A 25751-nucleotide genomic window follows, 5' to 3' on the forward strand; every position below is an offset into this window, starting at 1 on the left:
GGCCCCACAGCCATATCATATATTACACCCAAATCTTCACAAGAGGGCTGGCACTGCTCCTTTGTTTCTAAGGGCATAGGCTGTCCCAACTCAAGAGCAGTGTGACAAGCTGATAAACAGATGCAGATTTTCTCCCCACCCCTTCCTTTTTCAGACATGCATGTTTACTCCTCAATTCATACCATGCTGGACTATTTATACCTAAGTGGAGCAAAACTTTAATTAAATTCAGATTTTGCCTATAATATGCAATACAGTGTAAATAACACAGAGCTTCAGTAAACACTAGAGATCTAAACTATGAATGCCCAGTCACAATATAAGGCCTACCTCAAGTCAGTGTCAATCTTTGAAAAGTTACTTCTGCAACAGGCTACCTGTGCGCAGATACCATGCTATGCATGACAGTAGTCTCACATGCATAGATCACAGGTGTACTCACATGTACCCAGCCCAGAGTCTCTTACCCTAGCTGAGTAGCAGTTACCATAACTTAGAAGGTTGACACTGACAGTTAGTACTCTTATCCCATATACTATGAATTTACAGTAATTGAAGTACAAGTAATGAGACTCACTCAAAGTAAATGTCCAAAACACCAATTAGTCAAAAGCTAAATCCACTCTAGTAACTAATTTATTTTCCTGTGCCTACAGTTCCACAGCTTTTCTATCTTTTATAGATTCATATGCAACCTGCTCATCACCTTTGTTGCATGAAACGTATACATTTACAGTTTTTGCTCAGAAAACAGGGCTATGGAATCCTCTGAGGGAAGAAACTTTACATTCAGAATCATCTGCTTCACTTACAAAGCTCTTAAAGTCGCCTACCTAGTCTTCCAAACATCTCATGAGACCCAAGAGGTGTGAGGTAGCAGAACTACAGTAGTCATTCATTATTTCATTATAAATCTTTATTTGGTTTATACATAGGAAACCATAAAGGTACACATAAAACAATACAATTAATATATTACAATTTAAAATGTAACATTTTAAAACACAATCACATATCTCAATACCCAATCCTAATGGCTGGGCCAATAACGATTTGGATGTACTAGAACAGGCTATATAAACCTAGAAACTGAAATCTACTTTGCGATTCCGGACAGTTAATGGATCTATTTACCTGGTACTACTCTTGCGTGTTCCAGAGCAGTTCAAGAAATAAAAATGGTAAAACATTCTAAGCGTAGAGAAGGGAGTAAATCACTGCTGATTGAGACATCAGACATACCACGCACGTACACACGTTTGCTGTGCCGGAGCAGACCAGAGCCTGGGGGAACCCGGTAGCGGTAGCAGAGGAGCCAGGCTGAAACCCGGAACCCGGAGCCAAAGGCGTCGGCATTCAGCCGGGCGCCGGATTACGGTATGTCGAGAGGCGGGGCGTGCTGTGTTCGCATTGTTTGTGTGGTGGCGGGGACAAACATGTCCCCCTTGCCCCCACCACTCCTCCGCTCGCACACACACCAAGGAAAAAATACTTGCAAGTCCGGCAGCTGTAGTGGGCTGCTGTGAAAGAGCGGGCCTGGGGGTCCACGGAGACAGCTCGGTTTGACCGAGTGCTGTCCCCCGGTGATCCCCCACTTGCATTCTGGCCTTCTTGCACCACCGGTTCCGCCTGTGTCTCAACCTGTGTTTCAACCTGCGCAGAGCAGATCAGTGGAAATTGGAGGTTGTTGGTGTTTTTTCACAGTCTACAGCGCCGCAGCCCAGTTGAGGACCCTCAGGGCATTTTGAGGCACCCAAGGGCATCTGGTGAGTGTGGGTGAAGGCAGCTTAGGGGGTGAGTGGTGTGGAGGGGAGGTACTCCCCCAGTGAACACCACAGAGGCACCTCTCATTGTAGAGACCTCCCCACGCCCGAGCTCCGTCGCCCTCCCACCCCTCCAAGCGCCTCCTAGCCCCATGTCGTGGGGGAAGGGGTGGGAAGCTGCTGGGTTGGACAACCCTGAGCTCCAGCCCAGACCACAGCGAGCAAGGACCAACAGCCAACAGTGAGCTTAGGGGGCAAACAGCCCACAATGCAAGGACCAATTGGACCAACAGCCCTCTAGCAGGCTTAGGGTGCAAACCGGCCAACAGGTCAACAGACCCACAGCATGCAAGGACTAACAACCCAAGAGCCCAACAGCGAGCTTAGGGGGCAAACAGCCTACAATACGCAATGATCAATTGGACCAACAGCCCTATAGCAAGCTTAGGGTGCAAACAGGCCAACAGGTCAACAGACCCACAGAGGCAGCAAAAGAAGAGAAGGAACAGAAGGAAGCAAAGGAAGTGTAATGCAAGTGTAAAAGGGGAGCGAGAGTGAAGGAAGAAGGAGCGCTCACGGCTGTTTCGATATGAGATCGGGGATAAAACAGAACTGAGATCAAGCCAAAGAGAAAAGCTCGCCAGAACAGCGGGAAGATGAGTGAAGGAGTCCATGTTCCCCTCATAGAAGCAAAAACACTGGAATTTCCAGAAACAGTGTCACCAACAGTGTTACCAATGCCGATAAAAAACACCAGCAGGCAGGAACTTAGAAATCACTGACTTTCTAATTTCACCAGGATCCATCAACTGGTTTTCAGGATCCAAAAATAAGAATGTCACCCTCAGTCGGATCCACACCCAACATGGGGCACGCACAGATTGGCTTCTCATTGGAGGATAGCTGTAGCACCCAAAAGACCTTGAAAACAACTGGTAACAGAGTGATGGTGACAGCTCAAATAAATATAAGTGAAGCATCAGAAATGTCACAAACAAACGCAACACAAGCAGCATTAGTGGCGCAAGAGGTCAAAATAAAGCAACGATCCGCAAGTTTTGGGTTGTCTTCTTGCACCCTCGGGCCCAAACCTGGTGTAGGCCAAGTATTTTTTTCCTCTAGGGCTGGTAGGGCGAGAACGGACATCAAAACAAAAGATGAAAACATCTCGGGGGGTCAGTGTGCAGCCCCGCCCAAAATTGTTTCGGAAATTAAGGATTGTTTAATAAGTTCATTCGGGCCAATACAGGAAGCCCAAGGGGGAAACTCCTATTTTTACCTCAAATGAAAAATCACTAACAGGGCTCCTCCATACTCTCTCCAATAAAGACTCGACCAGGGACTGGACTCATCTTTCATTCAAAAATTGACCAATCAATAAAATTTCAACCAGGATCTGGTCCTATTATCCAACCAAGCACATGTCCGGAAGGAGAATTCGTGGACAATATCACGAGCAAACTAGGAGAGGATACTCTTTTAAGCCAGCGAATGGATGCCAATCAGACAGACCATTTTTCACTCCTACAGGCCCCACTATGGTCTCCGTTCATCAATATTATGGAAACTATTTCCTCAGCATTATTTCAACACTCAGAAAAACTAGAGTTGCAAGTCGACCTCTTGCAAGTCCTGGCATTACATGTTTCTGGCATAGAAAGAAAAATTCAAGAACTAAATTCCACAATTGAGCGGGTGCAGAAAGACCCTCACACAACGTACCACGAATGCCAGTGTTCCAGCACTGTGAATCAACTGCAGTCCATCCCAGCAATCCTAACAGACATTCTGGTAGAAGTAAAAAAACAACGGATATCGTCAAAACTGCTGTTAGTGCTTCCGCGATAAAAGCCCCAAATCAACAGAAGCTCACCATTCCTCCGGACAATTCAGAAAGTGCGGAGGAAACGAAGGGCACCCCAAGAGTTTTTAACTTAGACATGCAGATAGAAACATCAACTAATACGTCAATGCAAATCAACCAACAAAGCACACACAAACGACTCGTTGCTTGATGTAGTAGCTTTAAAACAACAGCAACAAAAACATCGCAATCCACTAACCAAACATGAACGTAAGAGACTGAGAAAGTCAAGGCAAAACAAGCAAAAAAGAAGCCAAGCTACAGCACATACTTCTCAAAATCAGGCCCAAGAGTCATCTTTCGCAAGTGGCCACCATGCAAATCTGCATGAAATAGTTTCTGGAATTGGGATCGAGGGAAATAAGGCAAACACGAGCCATTCCGAAAAGCCAAGGGAACTTAGTCATCAACCTGATTATCGTGGAATGAATATTCCCTCAATAGATTCAACAGTACTGCAGATAAGCTGTCGCAAAGACTCTCGGCAATCATCTTCCTCCACTAAAGATCCAAATGAAGATGGTCCATTAGTGCACATTCCCCGGGGGAAACAACAAAGTATATCTCAATACTTCCCCAAACTATCAAAGGTTCAAAATAGAAAAACCTTGGCTGAACAACAGCAATCTCCGAAAAACACGCATCGGTTGGAAATTCATACCAATCATTTTTCCTTCTTAGGAGAACGAGTAAAACTTCAGAAAATGAAAGCAGATCTGACTAAAACAGTCACGATAAAAACAACTTTCTCTCAAAACACAACTGAAGAGAAAAAGTACCTAGGAGAAGCCAAATTTAGCAGAATCTCAAACTTACAAAGCAATGACAGACAAAATTATCCAGAACGTTTAGTAATGTTAGAACTGATCCCACACTATAACTCAAGAGGACACCATAATATTCTCAACTGTAGTGCAATTTTAAAGCTTGATAATTCCATTGAAACATTAAAACATTTCAATACAAACCACATTGAAAGTATTCAATTCAAAATACTCCCAAGTGTAAAAGGTAGAGAAATGACGGTTATAACTTGGAGCGACCCAAAAATCAAAAATAAATTTTGGCACCATGGAGAATGTTTTACCAAATGGGGAATTGAAAAAAGAACAACGGAAATAGAACGATATCCCGGTCTGCTATGTCCAATAGCAGAGTTAAGATCGGCAACGGACAGTGAATCATTTCGGGGAGCAGTAGGATCCACCTCAAGTGCCCAGGAGGGCTGGCCTAATTTACGTATTATCCATCAAGTAGTACTAAAAGCAGCCACTCAAGTACAAAATGTTCTTCTTTCAACATCACGAGGTATGGAGAATAAGAAAAATGAGGCATGAAAAAGTAATTTAAAATTGTGCTCTTGGAACATCAACAGCTTTGTCAGAAAGACAGAGGGAGCGGGTCTGCTAATCTTCCTAAAAAAAATAGACATTTTACTATTTCAGTAAACCTGGTCTACAACACCTATGCCAATTACCGGTTTTAAAGAATTCCATCAATACGCCACTAAAGGCAAAGCATCAGGCAGAGCATCTGTTGGTTTATCAACTTACCTTAGCAGAAGCATACCATGGTCCTACGAACTGATTGGGCTAGGACAAACTTGGATTCAATGCATAAACATTTTATTACCACAAGATTGTATCAACGGCCTGCCACGCAACTACGAGGAAAAGTTACTATTAATATGTAACGTTTACATTCATCCAGCATCAAAGGCAAAACAGGAGACAATCGTGATTCCTAAGCGCTGCTCAAATCATTGCAATCCACCTTTCCACAAGCAGGAATTGTATTGTTAGGTGATATCAACATGTTCTTATTGCAAGTAGACCAAACACAAAATAAACAACAAAATAAATTCAAAGGGAAAATAATCCCCCCTGTATTTACAAATTACAGCAAAAAAGATCGCAATGGTCAATTATGTGCTTCAATATTAGCTGAAATAGAGATGATAACTCTAAACAGACACATTCCACAAGATCGACCAGCGTCACCTGTGGAAATGTGGATTTTCCTGATCAGTTATGTCCCCTATCTTGGACCCCAACGGTTCTATATGCATGTTACAAGTACATGTATGTTCCCTCCAGTTCCAGTTTCTAAGACGCAAACATATGTGTGTCTACCGTCGACATGTTCTCTGTCAGATCCGCCATCACAGGGCTGGATATTCGATTCCTAAGTATGAAAGGCCACCGACTTTATATGGCTAAGTTACTCCATTTTTACAGTTCAGGCAAGTAGGCCCGATTCTGTCCTCAAGCCTTTCCCTGCTCTCTGTCTCTGACAGCTTCAGCTTGAGCTCGCATCTGTATCCATGAACTTTGTCCTACTCCCTGTGCAGCTAACGGTGCCTGCCTCGGCCAGTTTTCGCCTGTCTGCCAAGAAGCTGTATTTCACCTTCGAATTATCTATTTTGCTCTCCAGCCGATGCATTCCTGTCCAGTGATTTAGGTAAACATTTCCTTTAGCTCACAAGCAAAGGACTCAGCCTTTCCGTCCTCCTGCAAGTGATTCATAGCCCTGTTGCCATGGAAAGTTTTCTATCCCTCGCATCTCATATAGACACTTAGACGCTTGTACACGTACACAGTCAGTATAGAGTAGATTCTGTCCGAGAGTCTCTTCCTTGTGGATAACATAGTTCTTTAAACATAGGATGTTAGATATGATTTGGGATTAGGTTGACTTGACCCCCAGACTTCTCGTCTCCACATGTAGAGCTAAATGTCAAGTCCCCTTCACCCCCTAGTTGCACGTCAATTACACGTCATGCTGCCGCGCGCGCATCTATGCCAAGTATTATCTTATAGATCCACCTATGTCTGATAATTCTAACCAATCATGTTTCTTTTATTCCTTATTACGCCTAGTTTCGATTATGTCACTGTTTTGTCACTTTTCTTATCAAATGTTACGCCTTCTACATTCGTTTCATTGTAATGTACTTATTATAAAAATACATGTCTGTTAATAAATTATTGTACTTCACTTCCTGAACCCTCGTGGTGACGGAACCTGAAGGCCGCGACTCGAGTCGGCCATTTTGAATGGAATAAAGCCCATTAGAAAACCTCTTATACCACGGATTCTGCCTCTTGTTATTTTGAGCTATTTACTTTATTTTAAGATTCCGTATGAAATTCAGTCCGGTATTTTTATTTACCACATAATGGCGCCCGAATAGGGACACTTTCTCATCTCACGCGCCGGCGGTGCGTTGCAGGCCCGGTCTCCTGCCATAGCTGGACGGACCATAAACGCGTACCAGCAGGATTTCCTGTAAGCTCCCTCCGGTCAAGCGGGGGCGACTGAGGCTGCGATCAACCCAGACGAGGCGGTGAGAAGTGCGAAGTATCCCGACCAGAGCCTAGCTGAGAGAGCAAGATCCGAGGTATACAGAGGCCCACCAGGTTTTCCGAAATCCCGACGTCCAGAGGGTCCGATGTCCGCAGTTATCGAGTCCTGTCCATTCTCTGAGGCCTTCCGTTTCAAGGAGCTACTCGGTGAGTACCATCGCCGGGGAGGCGTGTTGACGCGCACATAGGTTGTGCCGGTCAAGACGGATTTGGGTACACAAATCCGGTCTGCACTGTTTAGCAGTGTATATGTACTGTTTAGCAGTATATCAAGTATTCCGAAGTATTCAGTTATTGTCAAGAATTCAGCGTGGTGATTAGTTAGGCAGACTGTCATCATTGTCGACCATTATTAAATGTTTAATGTTTAATGTTTAAAGTATTCAGAAATGTCTTGCATATTGTGGTATGAATGACTGTTCATTGTTCACTGTTCATTTATGGTGTTTTTCGTATTAAGAAAATTCAAGAGTAAGTATCAGATCAGTTGTCAATATGCCGTTCTTCTCGAAGTTAAGACAGATTACTACCAGAAAAGGGGTGCTTGAAGAAGCAGTTCCTATTCCTCCTAGAGACACTCCAGGACATTTCATGTACCATAAACATGGCTTAGATGCCATATTGTTTCTTGATCTATGGGTAGATTATACCAAAGGATTACCGGAAAGTCAAAGGTGGCCCATAGCGGGAACCTGGGATGCAGAGTGCATCATGAAAGTGGAGGAAGAGTTATGGAAAAGAAAGGTCAGACAGTCTCAGAAAGACGCTGTTGAGTTATGGCGTAAAGAATCTCATAGACGAACAGAAAAAGCACGTAGACAAGAAGAGAGGAGTAAAGAAAGTTCAAATAAAGTTCAAGAAAATCTATTAATTGAGGAAGGTATCCGAGTGAAATCAGAACAAGTGAATAGACAAAGAAATGCTCTTATGAATGGTATGTATCCCCTTCTAGCCGAAGGACTACCTAAGGCTGTTACAGAGATGCCAAAAGACTTGCCACCCCCATTATTTCCAATTAAGGTACATCCAAAGGGGCATCCCAGAACCGCAGAAGATGTTTTTCTTTCCTCATATCTAGACGATGCAGCTCCCGAGTATGCTAACGCCACACCACATAGACCGTCTGGCGGAGGGGTTCAACGTCAGGATCAGGTATCTGTCCCCGTGCAACAGCAAGTCCCGATACAAGCTTCGGCAAGCACATCTGTTTCCGCATCTGTCTCCGCAGTCGATCCTATAGGGGTATCGACACCCATAGTTGCTGTGTCACGTTCAACGAATCCATTCACACCCGACGCCCCAGATGGGGCCACGGGAGGTGCTAGCAGTACCTTTACACCACCCAGAATAAATAAACTTGTTTTTCAAGAGTCAGCGCATTCACGTACACCTAAATTCGTAAGTGAACGTACGCTTAAGGAACTCCTTGTAAATTGTAGATATGACCCAGTGGTTGGTAAAGAGGACGAAATGGTCCTGGCATCATTACGTATCAGGCGAGCCGCAGAGTATTTAGCAAGGTTACCAGGGATGACTACGCATCTAGATAACATATATCATTTTGTTCAAACAGGACGAGATCCAGGATGTATTAACAGAGCTATGGAATTCCAGAAAGTAGAGATACAGGGGGAACTGTTACGTTTCCTCATAAACTGTGTAATCAGAAATCAAGATCGTCCGGGGTAGACCCGAATGCAATACTTATTCTTACAAGATGGAGTCAGAATATATCAGAAGGGAGACACGATAAGCAAAATTGTATAATAGCCATGTGCCGAAAAATACGTAAAGAAATAGAGCGTATTCATGAAGAGAGATTGGGAACAGACGAGTTTGAGCAAGATGAAGTGTCCGAATCAGGGAATTCCGCAAGACAGTCAGAGACCATAGCCTATGTAGGCAGAGGAAGATCTTGTGAAAATACTAGATGTTTTTCTGATCCAATACACTCTGTATGTCCAAATAATAGCAGAACGTATCCGACGCCTGTAATAAATCTGAAATCTCCTGAACATTCGTTTCAAGCCGCAGATAAAATACTACGAGAACGAAGAGGTTACCACCTCCTCGATTCCATGGATGAGCAAGAATTAGCCAGATCAGCCGTTCACTGGATTGACAGTCCTGAAAAATACGGTGATGAGACCGTAGCACACACGTTTTTTAACCTCAGTACAGATGAACAACGTTTAGCTGGAATATATATGATTCAGCAACTCCTCATATTATATAAGAGCCAACATGCTGACCCTGGTCCTTTACCTGATATATTAACGGAACTACTCACGAACAGATGGAGAGGTTCTAGTAACAAGCTAATTAAAGAGATATTAGTGTCACGTAAGCAGTATGTCCTTTTTGTAAGTCCGGATTCTCTCTCGCTGCCCCACAGAGAAAGAGCGCCGTACTATATGGATAAACAAAATCCCCTACGAGAAGTGCACCCAATAAAAGGCGAAGACAATGAGTTTCACCGTGTATTTGTTTACACACCCATATCAAAAATGGAATTATTAGAAATGAAAAAAGTAGTACCTAGTCATGACAAAGACCCAGCGGGTTTCCACCGAGAAATTAAAGACATGTTACTGATGGGAGAGTACACCTTTCCTGATATTATGACGATATTAAAGGTGCTTTTGCCTGCTGGCATATATGAAAAACTGAAAGAAAAAGAGTGGGAAGTGGGAGACCAAAAGATAGACTGGACAGCATTTAGCAGAGGAAGAAAGGGGCCGAGCTGCAGGTTCAGGGCTCGGGGATAAAGTTAAACTATTACCAGGTTTACTAGTACAGGTACTGCCACGTTTATTAACTACAAAAAAGGAAGATTGGGGTGCAATCACAGCCTGTAAACAAAAGCAAGATGAAGACACAAGCGATTATTATGCTCGATTTGAAAAATGTTTTGGTATAAATAGTGGTATAAAAGCAAGTAGTGACTCATATCCACATTTATTTGTGACAAAATTAGTGGAAAATGCATTGCCTCCAGTGAAGAATAGAATATTGAAATTCGAGAGTACCTGGCAAAGTAACACTCCGTCGCAAATGCTACAAATGTTACAGTATCATCACAATAGAATTAGGGATGAACAAGAACACGAGCATAGACGCATGAAGGATACAAAAATGAAAATGCTAGTTTCTCAGACAGTACCAGCAGATGGTCACAAAAAGGGTGTGACACATTCTGGTGATTCTGCAGTTCCTGTAAAAGGAACCTGCAATTACTGTAAACAACTAGGCCATTATGTACATGATTGTCAAGTCTTGAAACGTAATATAGCTACAGGTATTGCAAAAGAGAGACCACGATTAGTTAGACAAGATCAGAATGAACAAGGAGCTATGCAGCATGGACAGTCCATGCCAGTTCAGCAACAGTCCATGCCAGCCTCACAGCAACCCATACAGTTTGTGCCAGCTGCACCACCGTTGCCTGCTACTGCCACACAAACCACAACACGACAAATGTATCAGACTGCACAGTATGAATACCCTGAGTATCAGCGTTACGCATGAACCAGCCTAGAGAGGGAAGTTGACTTACCGCTTATCGAGATTCCTGTAGATCAAGAAGGACCTTATGTACATAGTGAATTATTAGGTCAAGATAGAAAATTCTTACTCGATACAGGGGCAAGTCGAACAACCATAAAACGTAGTGAAGTTCCAGGGGCACCCCTCTCAGGCTCTCAAAATGTTTCCCTTGGTTTTTCAGGAAAACCTATTGTTAATGAAGTATCACAGCCTCTACCACTTACGATAGGACCTTTGACACGAACTACAGATTTATTGCTTACTAAATCATGCCCAGAAAATCTGTTAGGAATTAAAACTCTGAAAGCACTAGGAGCCATAATATGTTGTTCTCCGGAAGGAGTAAGGTTGTTTTTACGTGATTTTAAAGGTCACTATGTGTCCAGAGACATGGATCCCCGACTACAGACTTTACCAGTACATCTATGGGCACAAGGCCCTACGGATGTTGGCTGCATGAACATTACACCCTATCGAGTTACATTGAAAGCAGGAGTGGTACTACCACGAATGCGACAATACAAGTTACCACATGATGCTGTAGTGGCTTTGTTGAAAATCATTGATGAGCTAATTGCCCAGGGAGTAGTTGTAGAAACAGACTCCAATGTATGTAATTCACCGATAATTCCGATTCTTAAACGAACTGATCCTACTGCTCCGCCAGTATACCGATTGGTTATTGATTTGCGTGAACTAAACAAGTGTATTGTACCACAATTCCCTGTGGTCCCTGATATATCATCATTGTTGACAGCAATTGATTCCGAAGCAACATTCTTTACTGTAATTGATCTCAAGAATGCCTTCTTCAGCGTCCCAATAGATCCGGAAAGCCAATACTTGTTCGGATTCAGTTTAAATGGGCGCAGCTCATTCAGTTAACCACACAGGAGGCAGCCACATCGACTGTTCTCCCTTGGACTCAGGAACATACACAAGCTTTTGAAAGCCTAAAGGAAGCTTTATGTCAAGCACCTGTTTTAGCAACACCATGTTATAGCAAACCTTTTACACTCTTTGTTACAGAACGCGAAGGTACTGCCTTGTCAGTACTCACTCAGGATCAAGCAGGATCATGCAAGCCATGTGCTTATTTTTCCAGTACATTAGATCCCGTAGCTCAGGCTTTGCCTGCATGCCTGAAATCAGTGGCAGCGACAGCTTTAGCAATCAGACAAAGCGATGCCATAGTATTAGGACACCCATTGACAGTTCAAGTACCACATGCAGTAGAGGTTCTTGTGAACCGAACACAAACACAACACTTGACCATAGCAAGACTTACCGGTTATGAACTGACATTGTTTCAACCACACATAGAGATCCGACGGTGTAATACATTGAATCCTGCTACACTATTACCTGTAATTGGAACAGACCCACTAGCTCATGATTGTGTTGAAATCATTGAAATAAAGACGAAACCTAGACAAGACTTGACAGACGTTCCATTGTTAGATCCAGACCTGACGTTGTATGTAGACGGATCATGCATGAGAGCAAGTACAGGAGATTTAGTGGCCGCGTATGCAGTCACAACAGACACTGAAGTTATTGAGACACATTGTATAGATACTCTGTCAGCCCAAGCAGCAGAACTTATTGCTCTAACGCAAGCCTGTATTCAAGCCACAAATAAGAAAGTTAATGTATACACTGACTCACGTTATGCATTCGGAGTTGTACACGACTTCGGCGTGCTGTGGCGAGAGAGAGGTTATTTAACGTCCCATGGTGCCCACATTCAGCACGGGCCCCTCATTCATGCTTTGTTAGACGCAATACATCTACCCACTGCTATATCGATTATGAAATGTAAAGCACACACGAAGGTTACTGATACCATTTCTCAAGGAAATGATTTAGCTGACAGAACAGCTAAACAGACTGCTCAGAATCGCACATTAGACATGACAAAGCCAATAGTTCAGACACCAACACAGTGTATGACAATTAAGGATCCCACACTTGACGTAATTGACATACAGACACATGCCACAGCAGAAGAAATAAAGAAGTGGACTGAACTAGGAGGGATCCAGACAGATCAAGGATGGATGACGAAGGAGAAATCTGTATGGTTTCTCCCTGATTCCATGGTTCAAGCCATTATAGCTACAGTTCACAGTCCAGCACATTTAGGAGAGAAGGCTATGCTAGACAGCATTCAGCACATTTGGTTCAACAAACATTTACGAGCAGCAGCTAAACAAAAAGTTCGTACCTGTATGATATGTTGTCAGTTTAATCCAGGAAAGAGTGTTCCCGTAGAGCAGGGTGGATTTCAGCCTCCTGACCATCCTTTTGAAGTCCTCCAGATGGATTATATTCAGATGGAACGTTGTCGAGGATTCAAATATGTCCTCGTAGTTGTCTGCGCTCTCTCCCGTTGGACAGAGGCGTATCCCGTATCAGATTACACTGCCCCGACTACTGCCAAGCAGCTAGTTCGAGAATTCTTCCCACGGTACGGTTTACCACGTGTTGTATATTCAGATAACGGTCAGCCTTTCTCATCCGAATTAATGAAACATGTCTCACTCTTGTTGGGATATCAGTGGAAATTCCACTGTGTCCGACACCCCGAGGCAGCAGGTCTCGTAGAAAGACATAACCAGACACTGAAAATCAGACTGTCCAAAATATGTAGAGAGAAAGGTGTCGACTGGATAGTAGCATTACCAGTTGCACTCTTTTACATGAGAATGGTAGCACACTCTAGAACAGGGCTATCCCCGTATGAGGTGATCTTTGGTAGACCACCGAATATGTGGGGGACGCCTATACCACGCAAAATAACTGACATTGACTGTAACATGCTGACAGATTACTTGGCTTCCTTGATGTCTGCACTACAATCTTCTCGTTCACAGGTAGCTGCAGCCTTTCCCGACAACACTGAGGCGAAACCCCATGACGTTGTTCCGGGTAATCTTGTCTTTGTGAGAAATTTCGACAGGAAAAGTCAACTGGAGCCCAGGTGGAAAGCACCCAAGTTGGTCCTGTTGACTACAAGAACAGCCGTGAAGATCGAGGGACGCAAAGGGTGGATTCATTCAAGTCACGTCAAAAAATTTCATGGACTACCTTCAGATATAGACACTGTGCCCTGCACTCCCTCACAGACTGATTCAAAACTTCCTTTTGTTGAACAGAATGACTCTCAGTGCTATAAATTAAAGCTTAGGCCCAAACAGTCGAGCAATTTGATTGTTTAAGTCCTCTCCAAGGTGAAGCGGTTGAATTGTCTCCGACATGTATCCCTTGGACCTGAGTAGAGAAAATACCCGAGAAATGTTGAAACGACAGGCGTATTGTAAATCACTGCGTAGCTACTGTATGAGGACATTATTAATTTTGTTTTTATTGAGTATTTTAGTAATTATTACGAGTGTGATTTTGCACATATATCATCCTATCTCTAGACATGTTTATAATGTTGCTGCAGAACATTCTTTTAGTGACCTACCGCCACATGAATTATCTTATAGACTTGCGCTGCGCAATAACACATTCATTAGTATGTTACATCATTCCCATCAGACTAGTAATGCGACCAATTGTTGGGTGTGTGGCCGACTTCCTCCCTATCAGAATAACAAAGGAGTTCTGCCTTTCTTTCCACATCCATTCACACACAATGGCTCCTGTGGAGCATGGTTTAGTTTATTAAATTCCATAGACCCAGACACAGCAGTTTATCAACAACATTGGATATGGGGAAATCTGAATCTAGTTTTATTCAAAGTCTGTCACCCTAATAAGGAGGGTCACCCCAGTAGAACAGGAACTGATTTAGAAAATGAAGTGTATAAATTAGGTAATTTTACGCCTAATCTTATGATTCTGAATGTCAAATCCGAAGTTGAACTAATTCTGCCCACTATGTCAGTATTTCCAGTTAAGGGTGAATTATGTGTAAGAAAAGTTGGTTCCATACATATGGGCCATAGCCAATGCGTTACTACAGTAGAATATAGTGATCAAGGTAAATCTTCATTTAGAGCTTCTCGCCATTCTTACTTTATATGTGGTCAGACGGCATATATACGTCTGCCTCTAGATTGGGATGGTACCTGTTACATCGCATTCCTTTTGCCACCTGTTTTCCTAGCTCCCCCTGATTATTATCGAAATGTTCATTTAGTACACAATAGAGAGCAAAGAGATCTCCCAGTTGTCGATTATACTGAGACAGCATGGGACAAGTATGTAGATTTCAATAAAGGTATCTTTCCCTATATAGGTACAATATCAAATAGTAAGCTGATACGCAGACTCACCAAGACTCTTGAAGCTGTAGTAAACGAGACTATAGCCGCCCTAGGCAATCTGACAGAGGAACAATCAGTGATGAGAATTGTTGTTCTCCAGAATCGTCTTGTCCTTGACGTCATCCTGGCCGATAGGGGCGGAGCTTGCAGGGTCATCGGATCCAGCTGCTGCATATTCATACCAGAAAATTCGCCATCTGTATATAAAGCTATAACACACCTTCATAAGATTGTAAGCCAGATACACGAGAATCCAGGCACTTGGACGTGGTCCGGGTGGTTTTGGAGTGTGATATCAGCCTGGGGATGGAGAGTTTTATCCTTCCTAGGTATTGGCCTTCTTATGCTCTTCAGTTGTTGTTTATGCCTGCAAGGTGGACCAGCGATTTGTGGTCTGTGTGCCACATCATGCATTCCACATCACAGGTCCCGTTCAGAATGCCGGAAGGAAGAAGAAATGATGCTCCATGAGCAAATCAATGGAATGATGAAGATTGATGTCTCGTGAAGGGCAAGAAGGGGACAAGGAGGGAATGTGGAAATGTGGATTTTCCTGATCAGTTATGTCCCCTATCTTGGACCCCAACGGTTCTATATGCATGTTACAAGTACATGTATGTTCCCTCCAGTTCCAGTTTCTAAGACGCAAACATATGTGTGTCTACCGTCGACATGTTCTCTGTCAGATCCGCCATCACAGGGCTGGATATTCGATTCCTAAGTATGAAAGGCCACCGACTTTATATGGCTAAGTTACTCCATTTTTACAGTTCAGGCAAGTAGGCCCGATTCTGTCCTCAAGCCTTTCCCTGCTCTCTGTCTCTGACAGCTTCAGCTTGAGCTCGCATCTGTATCCATGAACTTTGTCCTACTCCCTGTGCAGCTAACGGTGCCTGCCTCGGCCAGTTTTCGCCTGTCTGCCAAGAAGCTGTATTTCACCTTCGAATTATCTATTTTGCTCTCCAGCCGATGCATTCCTGTCCAGTGATTTAGGTAAACATTTCCTTTAGCTCACAAGCAAAGGACTCAGCCTTTCCGTCCTCCTGCAAGTGATTCATAGCCCTGTTGCCATGGAAAGTTTTCTATCCCTCGCATCTCATATAGACACTTAGACGCTTGTACACGTACACAGTCAGTATAGAGTAGATTCTGTCCGAGAGTCTCTTCCTTGTGGATAACATAGTTCTTTAAACATAGGATGTTAGATATGATTTGGGATTAGGTTGACTTGACCCCCAGACTTCTCGTCTCCACATGTAGAGCTAAATGTCAAGTCCCCTTCACCCCCTAGTTGCACGTCAATTACACGTCATGCTGCCGCGCGCGCATCTATGCCAAGTATTATCTTATAGATCCACCTATGTCTGATAATTCTAACCAATCATGTTTCTTTTATTCCTTATTACGCCTAGTTTCGATTATGTCACTGTTTTGTCACTTTTCTTATCAAATGTTACGCCTTCTACATTCGTTTCATTGTAATGTACTTATTATAAAAATACATGTCTGTTAATAAATTATTGTACTTCACTTCCTGAACCCTCGTGGTGACGGAACCTGAAGGCCGCGACTCGAGTCGGCCATTTTGAATGGAATAAAGCCCATTAGAAAACCTCTTATACCACGGATTCTGCCTCTTGTTATTTTGAGCTATTTACTTTATTTTAAGATTCCGTATGAAATTCAGTCCGGTATTTTTATTTACCACACACCAACCAGAATAGTCAAGCGGGCACACTCTGTTCTAGACTACACAATAGTGGACATCGAGCTACTGCAAATGATCTCTAGTTATCAAATAATCCACAGACTAGAGAGCGATCACAGCCCGCAGTCAATCGACTTTTGCATCCAAATCTCAAGAGCAGCTGCAAGCAATGACTTGTCGAAAGTCCCTAGTCCATACAACCCAATAAGACTTGCATGGAACGGCAAAAATGCCAGTGAAATAATGAATTACCTAAAAAATCTACCGGCAACTAGAGAAGAACAAAATTTGGAACAGCCCTGGGCAAATTGGGAAAATATGATTACGATGCTTATTTCCAAATTTCCATCACAGAACAAGTATGGTGGAAGCAAATCCAGGATAACAACAACAGAGTTCCTTAGCTCATTAGCGGGTAAAAAAAGGGCATTAAATCAGGAAATAAGAAGTCTACATGGCAATGCCCTAAGCATGAGCAAAGGCGCAAAGCAGCAAATCCATCAATTGAGGCAAACATACAACAAAGAGGTGTGGATAGCAAAGAAAACACAACAAACCGAAATTTGGCTAAACCTACTGGAAACAAGTAAATCAAATAACAATAAAAAATTCTGGGCGGAAATTAACAACATAGCAAACGGATCCTTCCGCCAACATAACACAAACATTCTAGAGGCAGACTGGTTAGTCCATCTAGCTCAAAACAAAATGGATAATACTAAATATCAAGTTATGAATACAGACCATATCGTTCTGCAGCAACCCAAAAATGCTCATTCAGAAAATGCGCTTGAAGAAAATTGGATTAGAATCAACCAGGTCCAAACGGTCATAAAAAAACTAAGATCTAGTGGAGCCCCAGGCCCAAGCGGCTTGCCAAGTGGGCTTTTTAAACAAGACAAATCGTTTTGGTCTGAATTTCTCACTCCACTGTTCGACCATGCTTTTCAATCAAATAGCATACCAGCATCATGGAGAGGCAACGTCCTACATCCGACATTTAAAGCTGGCACTAGATCGGATCCAGCGAATTACAGGTTAATTGCTTTAATCGATGTAGAGGCTAAAATATACGCGTCAAACCTCCTGAGAGCTCTAGAAGAATGGGTCACTTCTGGCAAGATTCTCCCAGTCACACAGACAAGCTTTAGACCAGGCACAAGTACGATGTGTAACCTTCTGGCCTTGAACCTTCTTGTCGAAAAAGCAAAGCGAAAATTAACCAAATTGTACACCTGTTTTGTTGACCTAAAAGCAGCCTTCGCCATGGTACCGAGAGAACTCTTGTGGCAAAAGATGGCAAATTGGGGCATTCCACCACTGCTACTGCGGCCCATTGTCAACTTGTATACATCCATCTAGGTCCAGATAAAACTAGGGAACGGTGAAAGAACCACAGCAAGGATTCCAACACACATCGGTTTAAAGCAGGGATGTGTGCTGGCTCCTAGTCTTTTTAACATCTTCACCGTAGACCTAGACAAGAGGCTATCAGAAGTCCAGAGTGACCCTCCAAAGATAGTACACTTCAAAGTAAGAAGTATGCAGACGATATTATTCTATGCAGCCAGACTCCAGTGGGCTTACAGCGCCTGATTACAAAGCTGCTGGAATACACCAAGGGGCTCGGTTTGTCTCTCAACTACAATGAAACAAAGGTTATCTGTTTTTCAGCAAACACCGGGCCTGTTAGAAATGGGATCTCTAGTTGGCTAAGGCTGGCGCCAAAGCCAGGCAGAGTCCACCACTCTAGTCAGGGCAAGGAAGTTACACGCCAAAGATAACCCCTGCTAACCCCCTTGGTAGCTTGGCACGAGCAGTTAGGCTTATCCCGGAGGCCATGTGTAAAGCGTTTGCACACGCACATAGCAACAACATATCAGGCACACCACAAAAGGAATTCCACACAAGGTTATATCAAAAATAGCCTTTGTATTCTCATAACACATTAGAATAGTAATCACATAATATACATTGTGCCACCTGGCATTAGGTAATATTTACAAGGGATTATAGACACCTGACAGGGCCAACTGGACCACTGTCAGAACCATCACTTAGTAAAGATAGTAAATGTAGAACATGTAATAAACGTAGAACACAACCAGTAATTACTGGCAAACACTGTACTCAGCATCATCCTGTAACACAAACCATATTATGCACAGTATCACATTAGGCGTGAAATATTCTGTGCCAACCTCATAAGCAAAAACACATTATGCAATCTTCTCATAAGTCTAAACGCATTAGACCATAACCTCCTAAGCATAACTCACATTAGGAAATAATCTCACTAGCATAAAACACAGTAGGCAAATAACCTAATACCTAAACCATAGTAGAGAATAACTCAAACATAACACAGTATGCAAAACCTCATAATCATAAAACCACATTAGAGGCATGAAACAGGGTGCGTAAATTATAGCAGATAAAACACATTGCATAGCACCACATAAATCACATTAGGGCCTGGCGCCCTACAAACCTAACAGTCCCCCTGGCCAACTGGCCTTCTCAAAGGGGCTCAAATGCCCTGCGTCCAGAATGTCAGGGCTGCTGAATCCAAGGTGCGCTATCGCGCTGGGGCAAAGGAGTGCACCTCACTCTTATCTCTGAAAACCTGCCCCCAGAGAACTGTGGCCTAAACATAGCAGCTGGCACTAAGTGCTGCACAGCTGTGAAGAATTGTGAAGGCACTGGCACCACTGTGCCTACTGTCCTGCTCAGGAACTCTCTAAGATAGAACTGCGCAAAACGTTGCAACTGCCTGCGCTCTCGTAGGTCAGCTGGAATCAGCATAAACACCCGGGCACCACTGTGCCTCTGGACCCCCCTGGGGCCCTTCACAAAGATAATGCCCAAGTTGGAGCCAAAACAAAGATGCCCCCTTGATGGAGTGGCCCGCTGTCTCGCGGGACCACTCAGGCACCGACAATGGGCCTCGCTATGCTGGCGGGGACACAGGCCCTTCTGGGCCCCCGCCAACTTTGTCCCCCCTCATTAGAGCGGCCCTCTGTCATGCGGGCCGCTCAGAAAACTGGCATGGACACTGTGCCTGGATCGGCACCACCCACATAGAGCCTTTACTCACCGGCTCCTTGTGGGACTCTGCGCTGCTCCCCACGGTCTCCTCTTTGCCTGGTCCCCCTTCTGGGACTTTGACTTCACCAGGGCTGCAACACGCGGGGCTCTCTCCGCTTATGAGAGCCCCGCCTGGAATCCGGTCATCCTGTTGCAGCACGCGGGGCTCCCTCTTCACCACGGGAGCCCCGTAGGGGATACTGCACAGGCGCTGCCTGCTCCGGCCGCTTCTTCTTCGCGGCATCCATGAAGGCTCCCGCCGGACTTCCTCCTTCCTCTCTGCAACGGGCACGTGCGTGGGGCTTCCCTCGTAAAACCAGAAGTCCCGCCTGCCGTCAGGCACCACGTTGCCTGACTTCCTCGCGGCGGTGATTCCTCAGCGGCAATGCGGGGTGGGCACCCGCTCATTAAATAAAGCCACGAAGCGGGGTGGGCACCCGCCTTCGGTTAAATAATAGGAGTGCGGGTGAGCACCCGCTCTCCTCAAAACAGGCTTATTAAAAATCCAAACGCAGGGTGGGCACCCACAATGATGCCTGTATCACGGGGAAATCCCTACAATGGGGATTCCCTCTCCAAGGGCAGCAGCGCCGCACCGCGCTGCGAAGCCCATGCTCTCCTTGCTCCTTCTCCTTGGGATAAGTTGAGATAAAGCACTCGCAAGGCGCTAGAAGCCCAAGCATCAAGTTCCTCTAGAGATCAAGGGGCAATGCAGGGCCCAGGGAGGCAAGCCCTCATGGCAGCCCCCCCCCGGGCCCCAGCAACAGCACGCCCCAGCAGGATCAGCACACCAAAACTGAACAACATCATGGCGTCACAGCCCCTATATTTATATCCCTAATTCCTTTGTCTAAAGTGCAGGGCATGGAGGAACCAGATGCAACTGGTTCAGGGGGGATTTGGAGCACTTTGTTTGGCAAGCTACTCTTCCCCTTTGTCAAGTGGGGGCTCGTTGTCAGACACACCACAGGGGGGCGGAGCCAGCATTCACTAGGGCAGGCATCATCCTATTCTGAGTCAGGGGATTACCCCTCCCACTACTCTTAGCCCAGGTGTCCCATTCAGCCTAGTGCTGACTCATCCTGCCCCTCCTGGAGCCATACACCTGTCAGCTCCTGTCACCCTCAAGCCAGACATGCAATTCACACCAGGCAGGCAGACACATAACACACAGAAATGCTAACTTCTAAAAGTGGTATTTCTCCACCAGTCATCATAAATCTGCACACACCAATGCGTAGTATTTATTCTCACGAGTTCACACATACTAAACTCGACCCTGCGCTCCTCTCATACCAGGAATAACCATGGACACACTTATCCCCAATGCATTCCTATGGGAGGGCAGGCCAACTTCACCAAATGTGCACAGAGAGTGCACGCACTCTACACTGGACCACAGTGCTAAAGTGCCCAGAGGCCTAAAACCACCAACACCATGTCAGAACTTAAGGCAAAAAGTTCAGGGGTGAACCTGCCAAAAAGGGCCAAGTCCAACAGGGCCACACAGAAATAAATTCAAGTGGTATGCAGCAGGAAACACCATAGAGCAGAGTGCCTCCTATGAATATCTGTGAGTAGTGGTTGATTCAAGGTTCACACTTAAAGATCACTTAACAAATAGAAAAGCTCAAGCAAAGTGTCCATCAAATTCCCATCTACTAAAAGTTATTGCTGCTAAGTTTCTCCCAACCCTCACCTATGGCTCCGAATTATTCAAAGGACAAGAAGCAAACTTCCTGAATCCCCAACAATCAGGCCTATTCAAACAAATCTTTTGGATCCCGCAGTTTGCATCTCAAGCTCAAGTGCGCCTGGAATTCGGGTTATTAAATCAACATCCGGTTAGGCAAGCAGCAATAATAAAAATGTGTTGGAAATTAAAAGCAGAAGAAGAATCTTTGCTAGGGCATTTCTGGACAGAAATGAAGAACCAAGCAAAAGGAAAAAAAGACTGGCATACAGTACTTGAACAAGCTTTAACAACGCTCAACATGCATGATGCTTAGAACACTAACTACAGTTTCACTGCATTCAAAAAAATAGCCAACAACGCTGCAAAACAAAAAGCCTGGATAATGGACAAAGCCGCCCTATCAAAGAAAAAACATGGCTGGATGGTTCTATTCTCATATGAGATTCAATCACCTCAACCGTACCTTCTCCAACACATAACTCCATCAATCCAGTAATTGTTACTTTGGATCCAGTTGGGAGCTTTTAGTTCAAAAGATCAGGTCCCAACATGGAAACAAACATGGCCAACCATGCTTTGCAGACTTTGTGGCCAGGCTGAAGAGACTCTCATTCATCTATTGTGTATTTGCCCAGCCGTAAATAATTTGAGACGGTATTAATTACTTCATGTATTCTGCACTTTCCAAGTTCGATCATGTCGGCCGGCTGTAATGTTACTGCTGAACAGCTATTCGTTACAGACCTCATATAGGGCCGCCAGATTTTTGCAAAAAGTTAACACATTATTACTAAAATCAAACATATAGGTGCCAATTACGATCCGGTAAAAAAAATTCCCGTACGACTCGTATCCGGTCTTTTTACCGTACGAATCGTACAAGTGCCGTACAAACTGGCAATCACGATTCGCATGGTAAAAAGCCCATACGAGTCGCATTGGGAATAATTCCCCACACGTCCTCGGGTCGGAAAAAGTGTCCGACACGTCCTCGGACGATTTACCGTACAAACGTGAAAAGCGAAGTCCGACCGGGGAATCACGATCCGTCCCGGGCGTCCGAACGTACAACCGTATGGTTAAAAGACCGTCCGCACCGAACTCCTATAGCAACCATGGAGACGTCCAAACAGGTGCCCGGTACGCGCCGTACCCCCCCCAGCCCCTGCATGTACGCGCCGTACCACCCCAGCCCCCGCATGTACGCGCTGTATCCCCCCAGCCCCAGCATGTACGCGCCGTACCCCCCCCAGCCCCCGCATGTACGCGCCGTACCCCCCCAGCCCCCGCATGTACGCGCCGTACCCCCCGTGTATGTACACCCGAGTACGTGTCGAACTGTACGTGTCGAACCCCCCGTGTATGTACACCCGAGTACGTGTCGAACCCCCCGTGTATGTACACCTGAGTACGTGTCGAACCCCCCGTGTATGTACACCCGAGTACGTGTCGAACTGTACGTGTCGAACCCCCCCGTGTATGTACACCCGAGTACGTGTCGAACCCCCCCGTGTATGTACACCCGAGTACGTGTCGAACCCCCCATGTATGTACACCCGTGTACGTGTCGAACCCCCCGTGTATGTACACCCGAGTACGTTCGAGTCGTACCCCCACCCGTGTATGTACGGTGCGTACATGCGGGGGCTGGGGGGGGTACGGCACGTACATGCGGGGGCTGGGGGGGGTACGGCACGTACATGCGGGGGCTGGGGGGGGTACGGCACGTACATGCGGGGGCTGGGGGGGGGTACGGCGCTTACCGGGCCACCTACTCTGGTCGTTTTGCGCCGTACTTCGCATTTCCGGCACTTTTTGGGTGCCGTAAAAATATTGCCGTCCGGACTGCTGTCGGTTCGAATCGTACTTCCTGGGTCGTGAAACGCTGCCTGGAAGCGTCCCGACGTCACGTCGCAGCATTCCCGGATCACATTCGTATGCATATTTTCGTCGGTCGGTGTTTTTTACGATTCGTACGGAAATGGTTTTTCCGTGCGAATCGTAATTCCATGTTTGTAATGTTTTACAACCGGGTACGAGTCGGACGGAGAATACGCTCCGACCGACGGTTCGTACCCGGTTTTTACCGGATCGTAATCGGCACCTTAGCGTTCACATTAGTGCCTTTTAAGTACACAAGACCAACACATCGTATCAGCACACTTAGCACATTTGGAACTCTGATGGTGAATATAGAAGGATACAGAGGGCTCAGTAGAGACCCACAGTGTTCACTTGATTTTAACTATGAAACATATTACACCACATATTTCAATGTTTGAAGACAACACCACATACACAATGATTGCACATTATTTAGGCATTAAATTATGTTATATACCATGCTGCTAAGCCCATTTTAGACACCATCAATGCTACAGTGATACTCATACTTACCTCCTTGCACATGATTTTAGTTACGAAATTGAGGACCATTATCTTCAATTAATTGACTTGTTTATAGTTCATATTGCATTTTTGCACATGGCCCGGATACATGTTCTGTAACATCTAGTTTACACTTTGCACGTAATTTCAGCTAATAATTCATATTGCAGTTTTTGCACATGGTTTTGCACAGGAAATTGTGGATCTGTAACATCCAGTTTATATTTGCATTTAGCACGCGATTTCAGCAACGCAATGGAGGATGTATGTATATTTGCATACTGCAGAGTAATGATATCTGATGCCCATCTAAAAACTAGTGTTATTTTGTATAGCTCACATTGCATTTTGCTCTTGATCTTAGTCATAAAGCAGAGGATCAGCAGTACCTAGTAGACATTTGTATTTTGCACATTGTTTTAGCTACAAGATCAAGGATGGCTTAGATTGAGGGACAACTTATGTATAGCTGATTGGCAGTTGATTAATGCTGCACTTGTAAATATGAAAGCTTAATTTTGTTCTTTGTTTTTCTTCTATGCCTTTTATATATCTTCGGCAATTTGATGATTTTAATACAAAATTGTAATGGTTTTAATTAACTATATGCAATAGGGGGAGGAGCCTAGCGCGCAACCAAGATGGCCGCGTAGGTGCGAGGCTCCCGAGGACCTCCGCAACCTCCTACGTTTATCCTGTCTTCATCCTGAATTGGTTGAGGGGACTGTGTCGGTGAACCTGAGCCGAGGTGGTACCCGTTTTCCGTTTTTGAATCGGACCCCGGGGGCCAGGATGAGCATCGACTGAAGTTTGAGGCCTACTTCTCTCCTGACCCCGGACTCGAGTTTGGGGGTGATCCAGTGGAGAAGTGAATAACAACGGCGGGACGAGCCTGGCGAGTCGCGTACCCCACACTTTCACTTTCGCTTTTGAGTCCCCTTGCCGTCATCGCGAGTGGGATTACGGCGCTTCTTTGTGTGGTGGTGGCCTCGCTGGGGGACCCTGCCTGCCTGCCTGCGGGGACCTGCTCCGCCTTCCTGAGGTGACCTCCGGGGTTCTTGGCCTCGATTGCTTGCTCTCCACTGCGTGACTAGTGAGGGTGCGCGATAGACGACGATGGCCACGAAGCAGGATGGAGATCGGCTGAAGGCCAAATCTACCCGGCGTGGCACCGCACTTCAAGTCAACAGTATGGATCGCTACACCCTCCCGAAGGGGTCTCCCGGCGGGTCGCATAAGTCTTCCGAGTTCCCCCCCGGATGCTCCGGATTTGCCTACGGATCTGACTTTGCAGGACGTCATGGGCGCCATTGCTGAGATGAAGACCTCGGTGGGCCAACAATTCGACACCTTGGCGCACAAACTCGATGCGGTCCTCATCGATGTCAACCTTGTTAGAGCAGATCTATCTAAGACAAATGACCGGGTTGACTCTTTGGCCCATACAGCGTCGGGCCTCACGACTGAGGTAGCGGCCCTCCAGACGGAGGTGCGCCGGCTCCGGCAGGCAAGTGCGCTCACGGATCGGCGCCTGGAGGACTCCGAGAGCAGGGCCCGGAGGAATAATGTTCGCATTATCGGAGTGCCTGAGGGACTGGAGGATTCGGCGGCGGATCTCTTTGTGGAAGACCTGATTTCTACCCATCTCCAGCCTCGAGGACTGAGTAAATTCTTTGCTGTGGAGAGGGCCCATAGAGTTCCTGGTGGCAGATCGAAGGTCGGAGCTCCCCCGCGGCCTCTTATTGCCCGTATCTTCAATTTTCGGGACAGGGATGCGATTTTACAAGCTTCCAGACTGCGAGGGCCGCTTAAGCTGGAGAACATGGAGGTGAACTTTTATCCTGATTTCACGCAGGCGGTCCAGAAGCAGAGACTGAGTTTCATGGGCGTCAAGCGGCGGCTTCGAGACATGAACTTAAAATACGCAATGCTTTTCCCGGCCAGGCTGCGTGTGGAGGCTGATGGTCGCACTCACTTTTTTGATCGTCCTGAGATGGCCGGGGACTGGTTGGACACTTTGTCTGGGGGACATGATCGGGATGGGATGGGGGCAGCGG

The sequence above is a fragment of the Triturus cristatus genome, chromosome 4_2, assembly GCF_964204655.1.
Source record: "Triturus cristatus chromosome 4_2, aTriCri1.1, whole genome shotgun sequence".
Taxonomy (NCBI): Eukaryota; Metazoa; Chordata; class Amphibia; order Caudata; family Salamandridae; genus Triturus; species Triturus cristatus.